The sequence below is a fragment of the Sinocyclocheilus rhinocerous genome, unplaced genomic scaffold (assembly GCF_001515625.1).
Source record: "Sinocyclocheilus rhinocerous isolate Xijiao unplaced genomic scaffold, SAMN03320098_v1.1 scaffold1838, whole genome shotgun sequence".
NCBI classification, from domain to species: Eukaryota; Metazoa; Chordata; class Actinopteri; order Cypriniformes; family Cyprinidae; genus Sinocyclocheilus; species Sinocyclocheilus rhinocerous.
Window position 1 is genome coordinate 54,346 of NW_015660505.1, and position 10,887 is coordinate 65,232.

Genomic DNA, 10,887 nt, shown 5'->3' on the forward strand with positions numbered 1-10,887 from the left:
TATTAGATAGCAACTTGTCTTTTGAAAATCATATTTCCCATGTTACAAAAACAGCATTCTTCCATCTTAGAAACATTGCCAAGTTATGAAATATGTTACCTGTTTCTGATGCAGAAAAGCTAGTTCATGCATTCATGACCTCTAGACTGGACTATTGTAATGCACTGCTAGGTGGTTGTCCTGCATCTTCAATAAACAAGCTACAGGTAGTCCAAAATGCAGCGGCTAGAGTCCTTACCAGGTCAAGAAAATATGATCATTTTACCCCAATTTTACAGTCTCTGCACTGGCTACCTATTAAGTTCCGTATCAGTTACAAAATATTATTACTTGCCTATAAGGCCCTTAATGGGTTAGCTCCTGCGTACCTTACTAGTCTTCTACCACGCTACAATCCATCACGCTCCCTAAGGTTGCAAAACTCTGGACTTTTGGTAGTACCTAGGATAGCAAAGTCCACTAAAGGAGGTAGAGCTTTTTCGCATTTGGCTCCCAAACTCTGGAATAGCCTTCCTGATAACTATCGGGGTTCAGACACACTCTCTCTCTGTTTAAATCTAGATTAAAGACATCTCTTTGGCCAAGCATTCAAATAATGCATCTCATAATTTTGTACTGCAGTTATATCTGATCAAATGTGCATTATTATTCTTTAGCTTGGGTTAAACAAATTAATTTTACTTGGTTTGAACCGCAGCTACGCTAATTATGTCTCTATTTGTTTCTCTGTTTCTGCCACAGGATTGACATCCCGCGGTAACTAGGATTTACACAAGCTTCAGTCTGGATCCAGAACACCTGAGAAGAGATGATGCCAACCCCTCAGAGGACCTCAGATGATGCCAACCCTGAAACAACATACAGAACTACCACATTCCGCTATAAGTTTGATTGCATCATATAATAATTGCTACGTTAATAGTGTTCATCGTCTGATTATGTCTTTAATTGATTTTCCATACATTTCTGCCATATGTACATTAACTGACAGTGACCACTGATAAGCTACTACTAAATATATTGTAGAAACTTAATTTTCTGTCAAGTTGCTTTGCAACTATTTGTATCGTGAAAAGCGCTGTACAAATAAACTTGAATTTAATTCAACTTGAATTGAATATTTGGCTTGAAACTTACTTCATGACCATTAAAAAAGTGTGTTATATATATTGTTACTGCCGTGTTTCCTACCAGCATCAGTTGTGTCGCCTTACTGACATTTATGATTCCTCTCTCGTGGTCCATCAAATGCATACTCCAGAATCTCTGCAGAAGCAGTAAGTCATCCAGATATTTTACGCTTACTGTTTTCTTCAAATACTATGAATTTGGACATACTACTTTCTTTTTTTTTCTTCTTTTTTTTAATAGTATATTTGGACACAGCATTGTTTTGTTTCTTAATTTATTTATTTTTTGAGTGAATGATTTAATGACTCACTCAATTCACTTGTTTTGTTCCTGAACAATTTTGGACAAATCAAACGAATGAACGAGTCATTAGGTGCGTTTACATGGAGCATTGTATTTCAACTACAATCGGTTTAAAAGTCCAATACGAATGAAAAAGCTCCATGTAAACACCTCAGTCGGAATAAAAATGCCCAAACCGATTGAAATTTCAATCATGCTTTTCTAATCCATTCGATGTGACGTGTAAACATTTGATCTGATTAAAAAACGAAACTGGAAATGTTGGCACATGTGCAATGACATAGAAATGGCGTAATGATACATGGAATGAGCTGATGTTGTTGTTGAATATAATGAAAGACTGACATGTCAATCTAGAATTCTCTTTCCACTCATGGTCTGGGAATTGGTACAGGATAATGTTGTCCCATAACGCTTGCTTGCTTCGAACTCTGATCTGCAGACGTCTTGTTTTGGGCGCAGGAATGGGTGTTTTTACTGATTGATTAATATTAGCATCATTCCACAACACTTTGTGTGCTTGCCATCTCCTAATTAGGACCTGAAATAGATAATGAACAATATTACACAAAGACATACAATCTGAATTTTTTGGGGGATTTTCTGAAAAGAATGGTTTCTTTCCTGAGAATTTCCAATACACAGACACTCAGTCTGTTTGGAACAAATAACATTGCATCATTTAAATATCAATTCTGTCCTTTTACTAATGAGATGACCCAGCAGTCAGTGTCTTCTTCAATTTGTACAGTAATTTGTCATTTACAGGTACATTGAATAAAACAAACAACATCTAATTTTATTACTTTAGAGTTGTTTCATTCAGAAAATATTATTGAGGTGGCTCATCCTCCTCTAATGGACCACCACTGCAGGAGATCCTGCTACTAAGGATTACAAAGGACTTGAGAAAGATCTAAAGAGTGATCCACTTTACACAAGAACCTCTACATCATGCCAGACAACACGTCCCCTTTACCTCGAAGCCATTGACTTTGCAATGATGACAGGCACAACAACCAAGATAAACACACCACCAAGACCCTGCTCTGTTAATATGAAGAAGTGTAAGGAGGTGGTCAACATGTCTGAACAAACCAGAGGCACTTGAGCAAAGTGTTTCAATAAGTGAAGGCTTCACTTAGCGTAACCTGATCACCATTTGGGCTCCATGGGAATGACAGGCAGTGATTGGCATCACCTCTGTGGTGCAGACGTTGCTGTTTTAACATTGGATAAGGACAGAGGAGAGGAGCCTTTGTGCTCTTATCTGTGCATACTGCATGTGGAGTCGCCACCTCAGTTTGGGATCAGTCTAGCTGTGTCTCTTAGCTCCTTCTGAGAGCAGACCAGAACAACCCCACACGTTCACATCAGTAACATGTTCACAGCATGGCTCACGCCCGGGCATGCATAGATCTGAACTGTTTTATACTGCCGCTGACCCTGGAAACAGCATGATAAGGGTTTGAAGAGACCCTAAACACTGATGGTCAGTAATCACTTAGAGGAGCAACTCATTAGTACTTGCGTGTAAAAGCATATAGGAAAAGCTTATAAGAGGCTAGCTGTCTCGCTTTTTACTCCAGTACATATTTATCCCATCTTCACTAAGCTTTACTTAAAGAGCATTTTAAAAAAGCTACAAATTATTCACAAATTGACATTGTACTAGCCATATACTTTGTACATATACATTTGGAATAATTAAGATTTTAAAATGTTTTTAAAGAGTCTCTTATGCTCACCAAGGCATAAGAGACAAAAATACAGTACAAGTACAATACAGTAAAATCAGTAATATTGTGAAATATTGTTACAATTTAAAATAACTGTTTTTTATTATGTTTTAAAATGTAACCTATTGTTGTGATGTATATAAAATAGTACTGAAAATAAAATGTTCAAATATATATATGTGTGTGTGGGAATGGAAATTAAGAATATTGAAATATCACATAAAATTTTTTCTTTCTGTATATATATATATATACAGAAAGAAAATTTTTATGTGATATTTCAATATTCTTAATTTCCATTCCCACACACAGTCTACACACACCTATATACTCTGTCCATTGAAATAAATTGAGTTAGCCAGGGGAAAATGATTATTATAATGATTGTTATGTAAGAGACTACCAAAAACGAACTGATCCCATTTCAATGTAATTGCCAGACAGAGAGTAAAGTGTTAGCAGCACTGCCAGGTGTGAAGTGTGATAATTATATGTTAGCAAACTGGAGGAACTGGCCCAGGACCAAAGCTCCTTGTACAGGCTTTCAAATGACATTTCAGCATACTCCTTTGGTGGCCTGGAAAGAGCTATAGTCACCAAATCAACACACTGAATTTATTTCTAAAATTGAGACACAAAATATGGTAGTCTCCCATTTCTTTGAAAACAGTGTTATTTGACTGTCTTGTTTGATACAAATTAGCACTAGAAAATCTAGAATTTTCTAAATAGCATAATTTAGCCTGTGACGAAAGGATATGTCATAATTCAGTGACATATGTCGGTGTGGAATTTCCCTGTAAAACCCAGGGGCCGTCTGCAAATGAAACTGGCACTGAACTAGTTGTTCAGCTTTCACCTAGTTTCAATCCTCCATCATTCAACTCATGGCAACTGTTTACATTAACAAAATGACTTTAAATTCTCCTCACTTCACCCCGTCTCTTTTAGATTGCCATATATGATAAAGGGATTAAAGATTATGATTTGTTCTGATTAATATGATGGACAGGACATAGCTGTCTGGGACACATTTAGCCTCTGAGTTCGTTGTAAAGGTTTAATGGGACGTCTATGAGTCTCTTTGAACTTAATGAGCCCATCAGTCTCAATTTGATGGATGACAGCTACTGTTCTACAGTAAGTGCTTGCAGTGGTTCTCTTGTATTTCAGTCATTATGTTAAGATAATATAAAATTATCAGATTTTTTTGAGAAACAAAAACATGGTCTTTGGAGTAAAGATTGCCAGTTGTACAATTTCAAGTAAATTTCTTGAGTTTTTGTCTTGTTTTCCAGTAAAAATATCTAAGCACTGACAAGATGAATGTACTTGTTTTCATAGAATATATCTTGAATTACATTTATTTATTTTACCCATTGGAAATTATAATTTTTTTTATCTTGTTTTAAAAGTTATATGCTTAAAAAACAGTGGTAACTTGACATGGTATTTTTCTATCAATTTTTAAATTAATTAAATGTTTTGTTGAAATGTATGTTATTTTAAAATCATTATAATAATGTATTAAATATATATTTTTTTTTACTATTTTGTTATATTTTGTCTGTTGTGTAGTTAATTGTATAGAATTTTCCATTTGTACGTTCAGAATTTCAACCACTTCCAGCATTCCAGGGAAACAAGTGGAAAAATGGACTGATGATAGCATTGATCCGGTTCCTCCTCGATATCTGTCATACTCACAGGACACCCAAACACAGCCTCTTTACTCACACCACCTACTCTGGACATAAGCCCAAACAGGCCCAACTCCCAAATGATACTTTGCAAACACAACCTGGACTCTCTGAAGAAATCTAATCCCTCTTTTGTCGCCAAGTAGTAAGTGGTAGTTGAAGACAGATCAGACATTTAGCTGGCTCATCACCTTGTGAAGGAGGGACCGCCTGTTCTGATTTCTGCTTTTTTTTAAGACAGATGAGGCAGTTTATTTAACATAACCTGGTCTTAATCCAAGGGAATTAATCTTTAATATATATATATATGTGTGTGTGTGTGTGTGTGTGTGTGTGTGTATCTATATAGTGAAGTGTACTTTTTTAAACAATTTTCACTCAGAAATTGCAAATAAATTTTACAATTAAACAAGGAATAATCTTTTTGATTTACTACATTGAAATTTGTTTTTTAATGTGTAGATAGATAGATAGATAGATAGATGATAGAAAAATTCGAAAAACAATTTTTTTCCAGTATATAAATGACTGAAAGTTGATATCAGAGCTGCCTATAAAATTACTAATAAAACTACAGGCACGATGATCCTGCTTAGTTTGCCATATACTGTGTCCACTGACATTTACCGCCATCAAAATCCCATTAAGACACTGCTGTCTGATAAGGAGTCTTAATGAGTGAACTTTGGAAACTCTCTCAGGCAGAAGACAGAGCACAGCGGCCACAGAGAGCCTGCTATAGTTGATCAAATGCTCTTTAAGTAATCAAAGTAACTCCGTCTACAGTTCTTTCCTCTCTCTCACCTGTCAGGACTGCTCAGATCCCACTCATGATGAATTCCATTGTGGATCCCCTTGTGATAGATCCTTATCCCAAACAAAAGCCACTCGAGAAAAGAATGTGAGACAAGCAGCAAGCTGTTTCTGTATTTGTCTTACGGTCTCTTTATTTCTCTGGACATCCTCTTAGGAATGAACAAAGTGACAGTTACAGTAATAACGCTTGTTATATAAGGCCAAGGGGATAGAGGAAAAGCTGGAACACATGTTTTATGTGACATACTCGCTGAAATTGCTATTAGCAGTGACAAAGAGTAGTGTGTGTGTTTCTATGTTTAGCTGTCTGTGTGTGATGATAGAAGAGAAGACACTTGATAAGCTTGTGAAGACCAGACAGTATGTTCGCCAATCAGATATCAGAACACATCAAGTGCCAATGTAAGTTAATGCTGTTAATTTAACAAATGTCAAACTAATAAGTGCAGGTGCTCATGTTACAAAACACTAAAACTTGCATAAAGTGTGTTAGTTCATCTTCTTTTTAGAAGAATGAAGAACTTAAAGATCCACTGTCAGTACTTGTAAAGAATAATTTTTAGTACTCATAAAACAACATAACTGACTCAACATAACTGAATGCCTGAAGAAAATCTAATATGTAAACTTTGATATGAGGCATGGTGTCAGCACAAATCAAGCTATATGACTATTAAAATCTTTTAGATTTTGATTAGACAAGTAGTAAAATAAAATTATATATATAGTTTCACAAACAATTACAAAGAAATGGCAAGTAACATATTGAATTAAACGTGATTTTTTTTAAGTAGAAAAACTGAAATAGTATTTTCTTGTAAAACATACTCAAATAATCTTTAAATGTCTGAGAAATACACAAGATACACTGAAAAAAATAGTGTAGGAATTACTTAACAATTTTCACAAAGAAATTACAATAGTAAATTTCACGAATAATTACAAGGAAACAAGTAACATTGAATTAAACCTGAAATTTTGAAATAGAACAACATTTAATAAATAATAGTATTTTTTTGTAAAACATACATCTTTGTCTCACTAGTTTGAAAAATAATTTTTACAGGATAGATAGATAGATAGATAGATAGACAGAAAGACAGACAGACAGACAGACAGACTTTGGCTTGCTTTGCATATCCCTTAAAGTTGTTCCATGCTAACAGAAATGAGACAATCAGTATTTCTCTTCAGGCAGAAAATTTTATGGAAATTCAACTCTTCAATCGCTGCTGCTCTTAGCAGATTTAAGAATAATTTGACTCAATCTATTTAAGTGATTTTCAAATTATTTACAATTTCAAGCTATTATTTAAAACTATTTAATGTGTTACTCTTTAAACATTTTATTAAGTCTACTTTACATGCATCAAGACACTTAGTATTAGGAATCGATTAGGGTTTGTGGAAATAACTCGAAATAAATCCTGAGTGATTAGATCTGATGTTGTTTATTCTAAAATGTCTAACACACCATTTGGGAACAAACTCTATATGAAGTCAATAGCACCAATGCTTACAGTCTGTCTTATGACCTTATATCAACCAGTCTAGCCCACCAGGAACACCCAATTTCATTACAAAGACTAAAGACAAAGATTTAGAACAGACTGGGACTCTCAGGGTTGTATTTGGATGGGTACATGGTCTCATTTTGGCACCCTAAATCCTTTACACAGTCCTATTAACAGAGAACATGCCGAGGCTGAAGGAACTCTTAGAAAGCAGTGCCAATCTGATTTTTCAAGAGAGTTTCCCATGACCAAGTGGCGTCTCCATTGGGCCTCATTGATGGCGAGTGTATTCAGTACAATCAGTGCCATCAGTATGACTCCTGGGGTTTATCTACTAGATAGAGATTTCGCAGCCGCTCCCTCTCTACCTGTGCGACTGAGGGAATAAAGCATCGTTTCTGCTGAAGGTGGGTGACAAAGAATGATGGTAGGTGCATTTATCTGAACCTCTACATTACATACACTTACTCACACCTAAACAAACTCACGCATTCGCATTCACGTTGTCCCTTTGTGTATGCCTTGAGCGAGTGTGTGTTTGTGTTCCGCAACAGATTGTGGTTATGGATGACTGCTAGTCACAGACATAGACTCATGGTTAGATGTGCTGGAAACTTTCTCACGTTCTTTTTACTGATCCATAGGAGCAGTCAAGCAGACATCTTTAAAATAATGCAAAACATATTAAAAATATGAATAAATAAAAATGATACACTACATGTAGCTGTTGTGTGAAGTACAAAATTACTCTTTTGTGTTTTGACTCCTAATTTTTACATATTTTGCAAAGAGCAAAATGCTAATAATTGCACAGTTTTATGCAGCTTAATTAGGTACAAGGGAGCTAACATGGGAAAAAACATAAAACTTGTAATTAATAATCATTTTAAAACTATTAAAACACAAACTGTTTAACAACTGAGATCTGACAACAAACACAGACATAATATAAGTAATATATAAATAAATATAATGCATTACAAGAGACCCTAAATTTACAAGCTAAATTTAAGATTAAATTAGCATCCATAAGCATGACTTTTCCAGTTTCTTTTGAACAGTTTGACCTAATATATTCTGTTGCATATAGACTATCATAAATATATTCTACAAAATATGAATCATTTTGGATATTCTTGGTTCTTAAACCACAAAAATATTTCATTTCACACACTTTCCATATCAACTATTTTTATTTGTTTGTTTGTTTGTTTACGTGATTACTTATACTTGTTTGCTTGCTTGCTTACTTCAAAATATGAGTAATTTGGGGGTTCTTAAAGCACAGAAAATATTTTATTTTAACACAACACTTACTGTGTTTGTTTGTTTTCAACAAAATATAAGTAATTTTGGATATTCCTGATTCTTAAACCACAACAAATATTGCACTTTGACACAGCACGTTCCATGACAAAGAAAGGTTGTTTGTTGGGTGGTTTATTTATAAACCATATTAAACCACAACAAATGCTTCCATGTCACAATACAATACTTTCCATGTCAAATAATTATTTTCATTCATTCATTCATTCATCAAACACAAGCAGATAATGGTTCCTGCTGCTGGAGTAGTATATAATCACTGCCTTACAGAGGCCACCATTTGCATGCATTGAGAAAATACCAGACCAACTTCAGTTGCAAACGAATTACTGGGCTTTGGGCGCCCTCGTGTGGATAAAATCGTTTTAGCGCTCTGTTTACGGTTGCCAAGTAACAAGATTCGTCGAGAAAACGGAAGTGTTGTCCATTGCTGGAAGTGATTCGGTGATCATCATACTAGCAAACGTTAGCAAAAAATAACTAAATACATAAATACAATTTTGATAACACTTTAGTAAATATGGCAAACCCTAAAGAAAAAGACCCTGTGGACATAGTTCACCAGAATGCTATTCATGTCGAGACAATAATGAAGGAGCTGAGACACCAGAAGCTTACACTGAGTTTAACATTAAGCCCTTCAAGAAACGTGAGTGCAGAGCTTCACTTATAGTACAGTATGTATGTCTCTGTGTTTGGCTAAATATGTAAAAGAGCCTCTTTGTTTGTTTGTTTTTTTCAGTGCACATTCTGACTGACCAGGAGGACCGTAAGTATTTCCACCACGTTTGATTTAATACAATTAATAGTTTCCGGCAAAATACCATACAACATTTGTTAAATCCACAAAAGATGTTAAATCCATATGTTAAATGTTTTCATTTTTAATTCGTTCTTCTGTGGTGGTAAAGTGATTGTTATTACCATTAACTGTATTTACTGTGTGGGTGTATGGGTTTAATGGTTGTATAAATGTAATATATTGTACTATATAAAGTGTAATGACAAAATGTTTTTGTACAGCTGCTTTCGTCCAGGCCATACACAAGGCCCGTCTGGAGCCCACAAAAAAGTACTCTCACCCTCAGACTGAAGCACAAGAGATAGGATGGTTATCCAGTCCTTTAGAACGTTCTTATCTATCTATCTATCTATATCTGTCTGTCTGTCTGTCTGTCTGTCTATGAATGAAAAGGATTACAATATGGGAGTTACTAATGTTCTCTAAATGTTTAGTTAAAGATATAAAGACATTTTAGATGCCATTTAGATTTAAATCCGCACATTTAAAAATGTGCGTATTTATTTATTTATTTATTACCACTTTAAAATAAGGTTTGATTTGTTAACATTAGTTTTTACTACCTTAGTTAACATCAACTGACAATGAAAAATATTTCTAAAACATCTTTTAGTTTCTATTAATCTTAGTTAATGTTAATTTACTAAAACGTTATTTAAAGAAATCAAAGTTGTATCTATTAATATTATTTAATGGGCCTGAACTAACAATGTTAATTGCTAGTTAATGCATGAACTCACACTGACTTATAGGACCTTATTGTAAAGTGTTACCTATTTATTTATAAATCCATACATGTAAAAACAAACGATACATTTAAAAAGCTTATTTTGATGAATCTGCAAAATTGGACAGCTTTTGCTGCTAAATCTAACCAAAAACAAACTTTTGTTGTTGTTGTTGTTTTGTAATTTTTGTATTTTATATGTGCACACCCCATAGTGGATTCATTCCCAATGTACATATTATAGTATCCCAGATTACTATGCATATACTTGACCACCACCAGTGCAGTAAAAAAAATCTTTTGTGCAACATTTCAGATTGTCTCAGATCGCAGTGACAGAAGATTACATTTTCCGTGGCATTTACATTTGAAATCACTAAATACATGGACGCTGCATGGCGGTTGAAGGAGCAGACACAAAATTTGGGATGACAGTTTGAGCTATATTTTCCTGATGCCATATACACCACATACACTAATGCAAATAAATAAGTTAGCACCTGTGAGAATTGCAAAGTGGGCATTCTTTGTTATAACAAATAAACACAATAAATGCGTAAGTACAAATATATTCAGAGAACACTCACTAATACAGAGAAGGTAAGGTTGGGTTTGCACAGAGGCTGCAGGTCTCAAAATCCCATGAGCTGCCCACCTAGACAGTGTTTTTACCATTTTGCAAGGCAGGTCATTCGATTTTAAGACACAACTGGGGTGTTTAGAATTTCAGTCGTGTATCTAGAGATATGTTAAAGTGGGTCAAATGGCCACCATTCATCACCATGACTGTGACTGCTCCTGTCCAGCAGAATCTCTGCATAGTAAGCAA